The sequence below is a fragment of the Toxoplasma gondii genome, chromosome II (genome assembly GCF_000006565.2).
Source record: "Toxoplasma gondii ME49 chromosome II, whole genome shotgun sequence".
NCBI lineage: Eukaryota > Apicomplexa > Conoidasida > Eucoccidiorida > Sarcocystidae > Toxoplasma > Toxoplasma gondii.
Genome location: NC_031469.1, coordinates 2265914 through 2281713, shown reverse-complemented (window position 1 = coordinate 2281713; position 15800 = coordinate 2265914).

Sequence of the window (15800 nt, the reverse complement as noted above, 5' to 3'; positions counted from 1 at the left end):
CTAGTTCCTAGAGCAGACACAGTGTCTGTGATCAGGGGCAAAAAACACACAACCGGGTGTAGCCCCACCACTGGCCGCCTGTGCATGCTGCGGTGGTCGTGGTCGCGGCGAAACACGAACAAAACGCGCACATCCCCTCTTACCTCCTCCGGCGTCTGCGCAGTTGCAGCAACACCGCGAAACAACTACGCGTTGACGAAAAAGGATGCCCGGGTCGCCCGCTCGTCCCTGCCCACCAGTCTGTTACACCCGTCCGAAGCGCGGGCTCCGCCACACTCAGCATCTCGCGTATTCCGGATCAAATGCAGTCGCATCCCTGCAACCCGCGAACAATATCCCAGTTCCTAGAGCAGACACAGTGTCTCTGATTCAGGGCAACAAACACAACAGCGTGTGTAGCCCCACACCTGCCGCCTGTGCATGCTGCGGTGGTCGCGGTCGCGGTGAAACACGAATAAAACGCGCACACCCTCTCTTACATCTGCCTGCTGAACAGAAGCAGCGACACCAAGAAACGACTACGCGATGAATCACAATGACGCCTCCCTCACCCGTTTCTGTATCCCCACCAGTCTGGTATACCCGTCCGAAGCGCGGGCTCCGCCACACTCAGCATGTCGCATATTCCGGAACAAATGCAGTCGCATCCCTGCAACACGCGAACAACATCCCAGTTCCTAGAGCAGACACAGTGTCTCTGATTCAGGGCAAAAAATACAACCGCGTGTGTAGCCTCACACCTGCCGCCTCTGCATGCTGCGGTGGTCGCGGTCGCGGTGAAACACGAATAAAACGCGCACACCCTCTCTTACATCTGCCTGCTGAACAGAAGCGGCGACACCAAGAAACGACTACGCGATGAAGCACATTGAAGCCTGCCTCACCCGTTCCTGTATCCCCACCAGTCTGTTATAGCCTCCTGAAGCGTGGGCGCCGCCACACTCAGCATGCCGCATATTCCGGAACAAATGCAGTCGGATCCCTGCAACCGGCGAACAATATCCCAGTTCCTAGAGCAGACACAGTTTCTCCGATTCAGGGAAAAAACACAACAGCGGGTGTAGCCCCACCACCTGCCGCCTCTGCATGCTGCGGTGGTCGTGGTCGCAGTGAAACATGAATAAAACGCGCACATCCCCTCTTACCTCTGCCCGCTGAACAGGAGCAGCGGCACCGCCAGAGGACTGGGGGATGAAGCACAATGAAGCCTGCCTCACCCGTTTGTTCACCCGTTCCGGTATCCCCACCAGTCTGTTATACCCTCCTGAAGCGTGGGCTCCGCCACACTCAGCATGCCGCATATTCCGGAACAAATGCAGTCGGATCCCTGCAACCCGAGAACAAGATCCCAGTTCCTAGAGCACACGCAGTGTCTCTGATCCAGGGCAAATAACACAACAGCGGGTGTAGCCCCACCACCTGCCGGCTCTGCATGCTGCGGTGGTCGTGGTCGCGGTGAAACACGAATAAAACGCGCACACCCTCTCTTACCTCTTCCTGCTGAACAGAAGCAGCCACATCAAGAAACGACTAGGCGACGAAGCACAATGAAGCCTGCCCCACCCGCTCCTGTATCCCCACCAGCCAGTTACACTTGTCCCAAGCGTGGGTTCCGCCACACTCAGCATCTCGCGAATTCCGGAACAAATGCAGCCGCATCCCTGCAACCCGCGAACAACATCCCAGTTCCTAGAGCAGACACAGTTTCTCCGATTCAGGGAAAAAACACAACAGCGGGTGTAGCCCCACCACCTGCCGCCTCTGCATGCTGCGGTGGTCGTGGTCGCAGTGAAACACGAATAAAACGCGCACATCCCCTCTTACCTCTGCCCGCTGAACAGGAGCAGCGGCACCGCGAGAGGACTGGGGGATGAAGCACAATGAAGCCTGCCTCACCCGTTTGTTCACCCGTTCCGGTATCCCCACCAGTCTGTTACACCCGCCCGAAGCGCGGGCTCCGCCACACTCAGCATGTCCCATATTCCGGAACAAATGCACGCGCATCCCTGCAACCCGCGAACAACATCCCAGTTCCTAGAGCAGACACAGTGTCTCTGATTCAGGGCAACAAACACAACAGCGGGTGTAGCCCCACACCTGCCGCCTCTGCATGCTGCGGTGGTCGCGGTCGCGGTGAAACACGAATAAAACGCGCACACCCTCTCTTACATCTGCCTGCTGAACAGAAGCAGCGACACCAAGAAACGACTACGCGATGAAGCACAATGACGCCTCCCTCACCCGTTTCTGTATCCCCACCAGTCTGTTACACCCGTCCGAAGCGCGGGCTCCGCCACACTCAGCATGTCCCATATTCCGGAACAAATGCAGTCGCATCCCTGCAACCCGCGAACAACATCCTAGTTCCTAGAGCAGACACAGTGTCTCTGATTCAGGGCAAAAAAATACAACACCGGGTGTAGCCCCACCACCAGCCGCCTCTGCATGCTGCGGTGGTCGTGGTAGCTGCGAAACACGAATAAAACGTGCACATCCCCTCTTACCTCTGCCCGCTGAACAGAAGTAGCGACACCGCGAAGCAACTACACGTTGACAAGAAAGGATGCCCGGGTCGCCTGCTCGTCCATGCCCACCAGTCTGGTATACCCGTCCGACGCGTGGGCTCCGCTATATTCAGCATCTCGCGAATTCCGGAACAAATGCAGTCGCATCCCTGCAACCCGCGAACAACATCCTAGTTCCTAGAGCACACACAGTGTCTCTGATTCAGGGCAAAAAAATACAACAGCGGGTGTAGCCCCACCACCTGCCGGCTCTGCATGCTGCGGTGGTCGTGGTAGCTGCGAAACACGAATAAAACGCGCACATCCCCTCTTTCCTCTGCCCGCTGAACAGAAGTAGCGACACCGCGAAGCAACTACACGTTGACAAAGAAGGATGCCCGGATCACCTGCTCGTCCATGCCCACCAGTCTGTTACACCCGTCCGAGGCGCGGGCTCCGCCACACTCAGCATGTCGCATATTCCGGGACAAATGCAGTCGGATCCCTGCAACCCGCGAACAACATCCTAGTTCCTAGAGCACACACAGTGTCTCTGATTCAGGGCAAAAATACAACAGCGAGTGTAGCCCCACACCTGCCACCTCTGCATGCTGCGGTGGTCGTGGTCGCGGTGAAACACGAACAAAACGCGCACATCCCCTCTTACCTCCTCCGGCGTCTGGGCAGTTGCAGCACCACCGCGAAACAACTACGCGTTGACGAAAAAGGATGCCCGGGTCGCCTGCTCGTCCTTGCCCACCAGTCTGTTACACCCGTCCGAAGCGTGGGCTCCGCCACACTCTGCATGCCGCATATTCCGGAACAAATACAGTCGCATCCCTGCAACCCGCGAACAAGATCCCAGTTCCTAGAGCACACGCAGTGTCTCTGATCCAGGGCAAATAACACAACAGCGGGTGTAGCCCCACTACCTGCCGCCTGTGCATGCTGCGGTGGTCGTGGTAGCTGCGAAACACGAATAAAACGCGCACATCCCCTCTTACCTCTGCCCGCTGAACAGAAGTAGCGACACCGCGAAGCAACTACACGTTGACAAGAAAGGATGCCCGGGTCGCCTGCTCGTCCTTGCCCACACGTCTGATACACCCGTCCGAAGCGTGGGCTCCGCCACACTCAGCATCTCGCGAATTCCGGAACAAATGCAGTCGCATCCCTGCAACCCGCGAACAACAGCCTAGTTCCTAGAGCAGACACAGTGTCTCTAATCCATTCCAAAAAAAATATCTGCTCGTAGAACCCACCACTTCTACCACCTGCATGGTGTGACGTAGACGGTGAAACACAAAAGAGACCGGACATCCTCCCTTACCTGCGATGGCTGTACACCCGCAACGACGCCGCGAAAGGAGTAGGCGTTGAAACACAACGAAGTCGGCCTCACCCGTTCCTGTAGCCCCACCAGCCTGTAATACCCTCCCGAAGCGAGGGGCGCCGCCAAATGCAGCATGTCGCATATTCCGGAACAAATGCAGCCGCATCCCTGCAACCCGCGAACAATATCCCTGTTCCTAGAGCACAGACAGTGTCTCTGATTCAGGGCAACAAACACAACAGCGTGTGTAGCCCCACCACCTGCCGCCTCTGCATGCTGCGGTGGTCGTGGTCGCGGTGAAACACGAATAAAACGCGCACACCCTCTCGTACATCTGCCTGCTGAACAGGAGCAACGACGCCAAGAAACGACTAGGCGATGAAGCACAATGACGCCTCCCTCACCCGTTTCTGTATCCCCACCAGTCTGTTACACCCGTCCGAAGCGCGGGCTCCGCCACACTCAGCATGTCCCATATTCCGGAACAAATGCACTCGCATCCCTGCAACCCGCGAACAACATCCTAGTTCCTAGAGCAGACACAGTGTCTGTGATTCAGGGCAAAAAACACAACACCGGGTGTAGCCCCACCACCTGCCGCCTGTGCATGCTGCGGTGGTCGTGGTCGCGGCGAAACACGAACAAAACGCGCACATCCCCTCTTACCTCCTCCGGCGTCTGCGCAGTTGCAGCAACACCGCGAAACAACTACGCGTTGACGAAAAAGGATGCCCGGGTCGCCCGCTCGTCCCTGCCCACCAGTCTGTTACACCCGTCCGAAGCGCGGGCTCCGCCACACTCAGCATCTCGCGTATTCCGGAACAAATGCAGTCGCATCCCTGCAACCCGCGAACAATATCCCAGTTCCTAGAGCAGACACAGTGTCTCTGATTCAGGGCAACAAACACAACAGCGTGTGTAGCCCCACACCTGCCGCCTGTGCATGCTGCGGTGGTCGCGGTCGCGGTGAAACACGAATAAAACGCGCACACCCTCTCTTACATCTTCCTGCTGAACAGAAGCAGCGACACCAAGAAACGACTACGCGATGAAGCACAATGACGCCTCCCTCACCCGTTTCTGTATCCCCACCAGTCTGTTACACCCGTCCGAAGCCCGGGCGCCGCCACACTCAGCATGCCGCATATTCCGGAACAAATGCAGTCGCATCCCTGCAACCCGCGAACAATATCCCAGTTCCTAGAGCAGACACAGTTTCTCCGATTCAGGGAAAAAACACAACAGCGGGTGTAGCCCCACCACCTGCCGCCTCTGCATGCTGCGGTGGTCGTGGTCGCAGTGAAACATGAATAAAACGCGCACATCCCCTCTTACCTCTGCCCGCTGAACAGGAGCAGCGGCACCGCCAGAGGACTGGGGGATGAAGCACAATGAAGCCTGCCTCACCCGTTTGTTCACCCGTTCCGGTATCCCCACCAGTCTGTTATACCCTCCTGAAGCGTGGGCTCCGCCACACTCAGCATGCCGCATATTCCGGAACAAATGCAGTCGGATCCCTGCAACCCGAGAACAACATCCTAGTTCCTAGAGCACACGCAGTGTCTCTGATCCAGGGCAAATAACACAACAGCGGGTGTAGCCCCACCACCTGCCGCCTCTGCATGCTGCGGTGGTCGTGGTCGCGGTGAAACACGAATAAAACGCGCACACCCTCTCTTACCTCTTCCTGCTGAACAGAAGCAGCCACATCAAGAAACGACTAGGCGACGAAGCACAATGAAGCCTGCCCCACCCGCTCCTGTATCCCCACCAGCCAGTTACACTTGTCCCAAGCGTGGGGTTCCGCCACACTCAGCATCTCGCGAATTCCGGAACAAATGCAGTCGGATCCCTGCAACCGGCGAACAAGATCCCAGTTCCTAGAGCACACACAGTGTCTCTGATTCAAGGCAAAAAACACAACAGCGGGTGTAGCCCCACACCTGCCGCCTCTGCATGCTGCGGTGGTCGTGGTCGCGGTGAAACACGAATAAAACGCGCACACCCTCTCGTACATCTGCCTGCTGAACAGGAGCAACGACGCCAAGAAACGACTAGGCGATGAAGCACAATGACGCCTCCCTCACCCGTTTCTGTATCCCCACCAGCCTGTTACACTTGTCCCAAGCGTGGGTTCCGCCACACTCAGCATGTCGCATATTCCGGAACAAATGCAGTCGGATCCCTGCAACCGGCGAACAAGATCCCAGTTCCTAGAGCACACACAGTTTCTCCGATTCAGGGAAAAAACACAACAGCGGGTGTAGCCCCACCACCTGCCGCCTCTGCATGCTGCGGTGGTCGTGGTCGCAGTGAAACATGAATAAAACGCGCACATCCCCTCTTACCTCTGCCCGCTGAACAGGAGCAGCGGCACCGCCAGAGGACTGGGGGATGAAGCACAATGAAGCCTGCCTCACCCGTTTGTTCACCCGTTCCGGTATCCCCACCAGTCTGTTATACCCTCCTGAAGCGTGGGCTCCGCCACACTCAGCATGCCGCATATTCCGGAACAAATGCAGTCGGATCCCTGCAACCCGAGAACAACATCCTAGTTCCTAGAGCACACGCAGTGTCTCTGATTCAGGGCAAATAAAACAACAGCGGGTGTAGCCCCACCACCTGCCGCCTCTGCATGCTGCGGTGGTCGCGGTCGCGGTGAAACACGAATAAAACGCGCACACCCTCTCTTACCTCTTCCTGCTGAACAGAAGCAGCGACACCAAGAAACGACTAGGCGACGAAGCACAATGACGCCTCCCTCACCCGTTTCTGTATCCCCACCAGTCCGGTATACCCGTCCCAAGCGTGGGGCGCCGCCACATGCAGCATGTCGCATATTCCGGAACAAATGCAGTCGGATCCCTGCAACCGGCGAACAAGATCCCAGTTCCTAGAGCACACACAATGTCTCTGATTCAGGGCAAAAAACACAACAGCGTGTGTAGCCCCACACCTGCCGCCTGTGCATGCTGCGGTGGTCGTGGTCGCGGTGAAACACGAACAAAACGCGCACACCCCCCCTTACCTCCGCCGGCTGCGCAGTTGCAGCAACACCGCGGAACAACAACGCGTTGACGAAAAAGGATGCCCGGGTCGCCTGCTCGTCCTTGCCCACACGTCTGTTACACCCGTCCGAAGCGTGGGCTCCGCCACACTCTGCATGCCGCATATTCCGGAACAAATACAGTCGCGTTCCTGCAACCCGCGAACAAGATCCCAGTTCCTAGAGCACACGCAGTGTCTCTGATCCAGGGCAAATAACACAACAGCGGGTGTAGCCCCACTACCTGCCGCCTGTGCATGCTGCGGTGGCCGTGGTAGCTGCGAAACACGAATAAAACGCGCACATCCCCTCTTACCTCTGCCCGCTGAACAGCAGTAGCGACACCGCGAAGCAACTACACGTTGACAAAAAAGGATGCCCGGGTCGCCTGCTCGTCCTTGCCCACACGTCTGATGCACCCGTCCGAAGCGTGGGCTCCGCTACATTCAGCATCTCGCGAATTCCGGAACAAATGCTGTCGCATCCCTGCAACCCGAGAACAACATCCTAGTTCCTAGAGCACACAGAGTGTCTCTGATTCAGGGCAAAAAACAGAACAACAGGTGTAGCCCCACACCTGCCACCTGTGCATGCTGCGGTGGTCGTGGTCGCGGTGAAACACGAACAAAACGCGCACATCCCCTCTTACCTCCTCCGGCGTCTGGGCAGTTGCAGCAACACCGCGGAACAACAACGCGTTGACGAAAAAGGATGCCCGGGGCGCCTGCGCGTCCATGCCCACCAGTCTGATACACCCGTCCGAAGCGTGGGCTCCGCCACACTCAGCATCTCGCATATTCCGGAACAAATGCAGTCGCATCCCTGCAACCGGCAAACAATATCCCAGTTCCTAGAGCACACACAGTGTCTCTGATTCAGGGCAACAAACACAACAGCGTGTGTAGCCCCACACCTGCCGCCTGTGCATGCTGCGGTGGTCGTGGTCGCGGTGAAACACGAATAAAACGCGCACACCCTCTCTCACATCTGCCTGCTGAACAGAAGCAGCGACACCAAGAAACGACTACGCGATGAAGCACAATGACGCCTCCCTCACCCGTTTCTGTATCCCCACCAGTCTGGTATACCCGTCCCAAGCGCGGGCTCCGCCACACTCAGCATGTCGCATATTCCGGGACAAATGCAGCCGCATCCCTGCAACCCGCGAACAACATCCCAGTTCCTAGAGCACACACAGTGTCTCTGATTCAGGGCAAAAAAAACAACAGCGGGTGTAGCCCCACCACCTGCCGCCTGTGCATGCTGCGGTGGTCGTGGTAGCTGCGAAACACGAATAAAACTCGCACATCCCCTCTTACCTCTGCCCGCTGAACAGAAGTAGCGACACCGCGAAGCAACTACACGTTGACAAAAAAGGATGCCCGGGTCGCCTGCTCGTCCTTGCCCACACGTCTGATACACCCGTCCGAAGCGTGGGCTCCGCTACATTCAGCATGCCGCATATTCCGGAACAAAAGCAGTCGCATCCCTGCAACCCGCGAACAACATCCTAGTTCCTAGAGCAGACACAGTGTCTCTGATTCAGGGCAAAAAACACAACAGCGGGTGTAGCCCCACACCTCCCGCCTGTGCATGCTGCGGTGGTCGTGGTCGCGGTGAAACACGAACAAAACGCGCACACCCCCCCTTACCTCCGCCGGCTGCGCAGTCGCAGCAACACCGCGGAACAACAACGCGTTGACAAAAAAGGATGCCCGGGTCGCCTGCTCGTCCCTGCCCACACGTCTGATACACCCGTCCGAAGCGTGGGCTGCGCTACATTCAGCATGTCCCATATTCCGGAACAAATGCAGTCGCATCCCTGCAACCCGCGAACAACATCCTAGTTCCTAGAGCACACACAGTGTCTCTGATTCAGGGCAAAAAACAGAACAACAGGTGTAGCCCCACACCTGCCGCCTGTGCATGCTGCGGTGGTCGTGGTCGCGGTGAAACACGAACAAAACGCGCACATCCCCTCTTACCTCCTCCGGCGTCTGGGCAGTTGCAGCACCACCACGAAACAACTACGCGTTGACAAAAAAGGATGCCCGGGGCGCCTGCGCGTCCATGCCCACCAGTCTGATACACCCGTCCGAGGCGTGGGCTCCGCCACACTCAGCATCTCGCATATTCCGGAACAAATGCAGTCGCATCCCTGCAACCGGCAAACAATATCCCTGTTCCTAGAGCACACGCAGTGTCTCTGATTCAGGGCAAGAAATACAACAGCGGGTGTAGCCTCACACCTGCCGCCTCTGCATGCTGCGGTGGTCGTGGTCGTGGTCGCAGTGAAACACGAACAAAACGCGCACATCCCCTCTTACCTCTGCCCGCTGAACAGAAGTAGCGACACCGCGAAGCAACTACGCGTTGACAAAAAAGGATGCCCGGGTCGCCTGCTCGTCCTTGCCCACACGTCTGATACACCCGTCCGAAGCGTGGGCTGCGCTACATTCAGCATGTCCCATATTCCGGAACAAATGCAGTCGCATCCCTGCAACCCGCGAACAACATCCTAGTTCCTAGAGCACACACAGTGTCTCTGATTCAGGGCAAAAAACAGAACAACAGGTGTAGCCCCACACCTGCCGCCTGTGCATGCTGCGGTGGTCGTGGTCGCGGTGAAACACGAACAAAACGCGCACATCCCCTCTTACCTCCTCCGGCGTCTGGGCAGTTGCAGCACCACCACGAAGCAACTACACGTTGGCAAAAAAGGATGCCCGGGTCGCCTGCTCGTCCTTGCCCACACGTCTGATACACCCGTCCGAAGCGTGGGCTCCGCTACATTCAGCATGCCGCATATTCCGGAACAAAAGCAGTCGCATCCCTGCAACCCGCGAACAACATCCTAGTTCCTAGAGCAGACACAGTGTCTCTGATTCAGGGCAAAAAACAGAACAACGGGTGTAGCCCCACACCTCCCGCCTGTGCATGCTGCGGTGGTCGTGGTCGCGGTGAAACACGAACAAAACGCGCACACCCCCCCTTACCTCCGCCGGCTGCGCAGTTGCAGCAACACCGCGGAACAACAACGCGTTGACAAAAAAGGATGCCCGGGTCGCCTGCTCGTCCCTGCCCACACGTCTGATACACCCGTCCGAAGCGTGGGCTCCGCTACATTCAGCATGCCGCATATTCCGGAACAAAAGCAGTCGCATCCCTGCAACTCGCGAACAACTTCCTAGTTCCTAGAGCAGACACAGTGTCTCTGATTCAGGGCAAGAAATACAACAGCGGGTGTAGCACCACCACCTGCCGCCTGTGCCTGTTGCGGTGGTCGTGGTAGCTGCGAAACACGAATAAAACGCGCACATCCCCTCTTACCTCTGCCGGCTGAACAGAAGTAGCGACACCGCGAAGCAACTACGCGTTGACAAAAAAGGATGCCCGGGTCGCCTGCTCGTCCATGCCCACACGTCTGATACACCCGTCCGAAGCGTGGGCTCCGCCACACTCAGCATGCCGCATATTCCGGAACAAATGCAGTCGCATCCCTGCAACCCGCGAACAACATCCTAGTTCCTAGAGCAGACATAGTGTCTCTAACCCATTCCAAAAAAAATATCTGCTCGTAGAACCCACCACTTCTACCACCTGCATGGTGTGACGTAGACGGTGAAACACAAAAGAGACCGGACATCCTCCCTTACCTGCGATGGCTGTACAACCGCAACAACGCCGCGAAAGGAGTAGGCGTTGAAACACAACGAAGTCGGCCTTACTCGTTCCTGTAGCCCCAACAGCCAGTTATACCCTCCCGAAACGGGCGGCGCCGCCACATGCAGCATGTCGCATAGTCCGGAACAAATGCAGTCGCATCCCTGCAACCCGCGAACAACATCCTAGTTCCTAGAGCACACACAGTGTCTCTGATTCAGGGCAAAAAATACAACAGCGGGTGTAGCACCACCATCTGCCGCCTCTGCATGCTGCGGTGGTCGTGGTCGCAGTGAGACACGAATAAAACGCGCACATCCCCTCTTACCTCTGCCCGCTGAACAGAAGCAGCGACACCGCGAAAGGGCTAGGCGATGAAAGTCAACAATTCCTGCCTCACCCGTTCCTTCACCCGTTCCTGTATCCACGCCAGTCCGTTATACTCTCCCAAAGAGTGGGGTGCCGCCTCATGCAACATGTCACGAATTCCGGAACAAAGGCAGTCGGATCCCTGCAACTCGCGAACAACTTCCTAGTTCCTAGAGCAGACACAGTGTCTCTGATTCAGGGCAAGAAATACAACAGCGGGTGTAGCCCCACACCTGCCGCCTCTGCATGCTGCGGTGGTCGTGGTAGCTGCGAAACACGAATAAAACGCGCACATCCCCTCTTACCTCTGCCGGCTGAACAGAAGTAGCGACACCGCGAAGCAACTACGCGTTGACAAAAAAGGATGCCCGGGTCGCCTGCTCGTCCATGCCCACCAGTCTGGTATACCCGTCCGAAGCGTGGGCTCCGCCACACTCAGCATCTCGCGAATTCCGGAACAAATGCAGCCGCATCCCTGCAACATGCGAACAACTTCCTAGTTCCTAGAGCACACGCAGTGTCTCTGATTCAGGGCAAGAAATACAACAGCGGGTGTAGCCCCACACCTGCCGCCTGTGCATGCTGCGGTGGTCGTGGTAGCTGCGAAACACGAATAAAACGCGCACATCCCCTCTTACCTCTGCCGGCTGAACAGAAGTAGCGACACCGCGAAGCAACTACACGTTGGCAAAAAAGGATGCCCGGGTCGCCTGCTCGTCCTTGCCCACACGTCTGATACACCCGTCCGAAGCGTGGGCTCCGCTACATTCAGCATGCCGCATATTCCGGAACAAAAGCAGTCGCATCCCTGCAACCCGCGAACAACATCCTAGTTCCTAGAGCACACACAGTGTCTCTGATTCAGGGCAAAAAATACAACAGCGGGTGTAGCACCACCACCTGCCGCCTGTGCATGCTGCGGTGGTCGTGGTAGCTGCGAAACACGAATAAGACGCGCACATCCCCTCTTACCTCTGCCCGCTGAACAGAAGCAGCGACACCGCAAAAGGACTAGGCGTTGAAAGTCAACCAAGCCTGCCCCACCCGTTCCTTCACCCGTTCCTTCACCCGTTCCTGTATCCCCACCAGTCTGTTATACCCTCCCGAAACGTGCGGCGCCGCCACATGCAGCATGTCGCATAGTCCGGAACAAATGCAGCCGCATCCCTGCATCCCGCAAAAAACGCCGTAGCTGTCAGACCAGAGACAGTGGCTGTAATGAATTCTAAAAAACACGTCTGCTCGTAGAACCCACCACTTCTACCATCTGCATGGTGTGACGTAGACGGTGAAACACAAGAGAGACCGGACATCCTCCCTTACCTGCGATGGCTGTACAACCGCAACAACGCCGCGAAAGGACCAGGCGTTGAAACACAACGAAGTCGGCCTCACTCGTTCCTGTATCCCCACCAGCCAGTTATACCCTCCCGAAGCGTGGGACGCCGCCAAATGCAGCATGTCGCATATTCCGGAACAAATGCAGCCGCATCCCTGCAACCCGCGAAGAAGGCCGTAGATGCCAGACCAGAGACAGAGGCTGTAATGCATTCTAAAAAAAACGTCTGCTGGTAGAACCCAGCACATCTACCACCTGCATGGTGTTACGTAGACGGTGAAACACAAGAGAGACTGGACATCCTCCCTCACCTGCGATGGCTGTACAACCGCAACAACGCCGCGAAAGGACTAGGCGTTGAAACACAACGAAGTCGGCCTCACTCGTTCCTGTAGCCCCACCAGCCTGTTATACCCTCCCGAAGCGTGGGGCGCCGCCACATGCAGCATGTCGCATATTCCGGAACAAATGCAGCCGTATCCCTGCAACCCACGAACAACATCCTAGTTCCTAGAGCAGACACAGTGTCTCTAATCCATTCCAAAAAAAATATCTGCTCGTAGAACCCACCACTTCTACCACCTGCATGGTGTGACGTAGACGGTGAAACACAAAAGAGACCGGACATCCTCCCTTACCTGCGATGGCTGTACAACCGCAACAACGCCGCGAAAGGACTAGGCGTTGAAACACAACGAAGTCGGCCTCACCCGTTCCTGTAGCCCCACCAGCCTGTAATACCGTCCCGCAACGTGCGGCGCCGCCACATGCAGCATGTCGCATAGTCCGGAACAAATGCAGCCGCATCCCTGCATCCCGCAAAAAACGCCGTAGCTGTCAGACCAGAGACAGTGGCTGTAACGCAATCTACCAAACACGTCTGCTCGTAGAACCCACCACTTCTACCATCTGCATGGTGTGACGTAGACGGTGAAACACAAGAGAGACCGGACATCCTCCCTTACCTGCGATGGCTGTACAACCGCAACAACGCCGCGAAAGGACTAGGCGCTGAAACACAACGAAGTCGGCCTCACCCGTTCCTGTAGCCCCACCAGCCAGTTATACCCTCCCGAAACGTGCGGCGCCGCCACATGCAGCATGTCGCATATTCCGGAACAAATGCAGCCGCATCCCTGCATCCCGGGAAGAAGGCCGTAGTCGTCAGACCAGAGACAGAGGCTGTAATGCATTCTAAAAAAAACGTCTGCTCGTAGACCCCACCACGTCTACCACCTGCATGGTGTGACGTAGACGGTGAAACACAAAAGAGACCGGACATCCTCCCTTACCTGCGGTGGCTGGACAACCGCAACAACGCTGCGAAAGCACAGGGCGCTGAAACACAACGAAGTGGACCTCACCCGTTCCTGTATCCCCACCAGCCAGTTATACCCTCCCGAAACGTGCGGCGCCGCCACATGCAGCATGTCGCATAGTCCGGAACAAATGCAGCCGCATCCCTGCATCCCGCGAAGAACGCCGTAGTTGCCAGACCAGAGACAGTGGCTGTAATGCATTCTACCAAACACGTCTGCTCGTAGAACCCACCACTTCTACCACCTGCATGGTGTGACGTAGACGGTGAAACACAAAAGAGACCGGACATCCTCCCTTATCTGCGGTGGTTGTACAACCGCAACAACGCCGCGAAAGGACTAGGCGTTGAAACACAACGAAGTCGGCCTCACTCGTTCCTGTAGCCCCACCAGCCTGTTATACCCTCCCGAAGCGTGGGGCGCCGCCACATGCAGCATGTCGCATATTCCGGAACAAATGCAGTCGCATCCCTGCAACCCGCGAACAACATCCTAGTTCCTAGAGCACACACAGTGTCTCTGATTCAGGGCAAAAAATACAACAGCGGGTGTAGCCCCACACCTGCCGCCTGTGCATGCTGCGGTGGTCGTGGTAGCTGCGAAACACGAATAAAACGCGCACATCCCCTCTTACCTCTGCCGGCTGAACAGAAGTAGCGACACCGCGAAGCAACTACGCGTTGACAAAAAAGGATGCCCGGGTCGCCTTCTCGTCCATGCCCACCAGCCTGTTATACCCTCCCGAAGCGTGGGGCGCCGCCACACTCAGCATGTCGCATATTCCGGAACAAATGCAGTCGCATCCCTGCAACCCGCGAACAACATCCTAGCTTCTAGAGCAAACACAGTGTCTCTAATCCATTCCAAAAAAAATATCTGCTCGTAGAACCCACCACTTCTACCACCTGCATGGTGTGACGTAGCCGGTGAAACACAAAAGAGACAGGACATCCTCCCTCACCTGCGATGGCTGTACAACCGCAACAACGCCGCGAAAGGACTAGGCCCTGAAACACAACGAAGTCGGCCTCACCCGTTCCTGTATCCCCACCAGCCAGTTATACCCTCCCGAAGCGTGGGGCGCCGCCACATGCAGCATGTCGCATATTCCGGAACAAATGCAGCCGTATCCCTGCAACCCACGAACAACATCCTAGTTCCTAGAGCAGACACAGTGTCTCTAATCCATTCCAAAAAAAATATCTGCTCGTAGAACCCACCACTTCTACCACCTGCATGGTGTGACGTAGACGGTGAAACACAAAAGAGACCGGACATCCTCCCTTACCTGCGGTGGCTGGACAACCGCAACAACGCCGCGAAAGCACAGGGCGCTGAAACACAACGAAGTGGACCTCACCCGTTCCTGTATTCCCACCAGCCAGTTATACCCTCCCGAAACGTGCGGCGCCGCCACATGCAGCATGTCGCATATTCCGGAACAAATGCAGCCGCATCCCTTCAACCCGCGAAGAACGCCGTAGTTGCCAGACCAGACACAGTGTCTCTAATCCACTCTAAAAAACACGCCTGCTCGTAGACCCCACCACTTCTACCACCTGCATGGTGTGACGTAGACGGTGAAACACAAAAGAGACCGGACATCCTCCCTTATCTGCGGTGGTTGTACAACCGCAACAACGCCGCGAAAGGACTAGGCGTTGAAACACAACGAAGTCGGCCTCACTCGTTCCTGTAGCCCCACCAGCCTGTTATACCCTCCCGAAGCGTGGGGCGCCGCCACATGCAGCATGTCGCATATTCCGGAACAAATGCAGTCGCATCCCTGCAACCCGCGAACAACATCCTAGTTCCTAGAGCACACACAGTGTCTCTAATCCATTCCAAAAAAAATATCTGCTCGTAGAACCCACCACTTCTACCACCTGCATGGTGTGACGTAGACGGTGAAACACAAAAGAGACCGGACATCCTCCCTTACCTGCGGTGGCTGGACAACCGCAACAACGCCGCGAAAGCACAGGGCGCTGAAACACAACGAAGTGGACCTCACCCGTTCCTGTATTCCCACCAGCCAGTTATACCCTCCCGAAACGTGCGGCGCCGCCACATGCAGCATGTCGCATATTCCGGAACAAATGCAGCCGCATCCCTTCAACCCGCGAAGAACGCCGTAGTTGCCAGACCAGACACAGTGTCTCTAATCCACTCTAAAAAACACGCCTGCTCGTAGACCCCACCACTTCTACCACCTGCATGGTGTGAC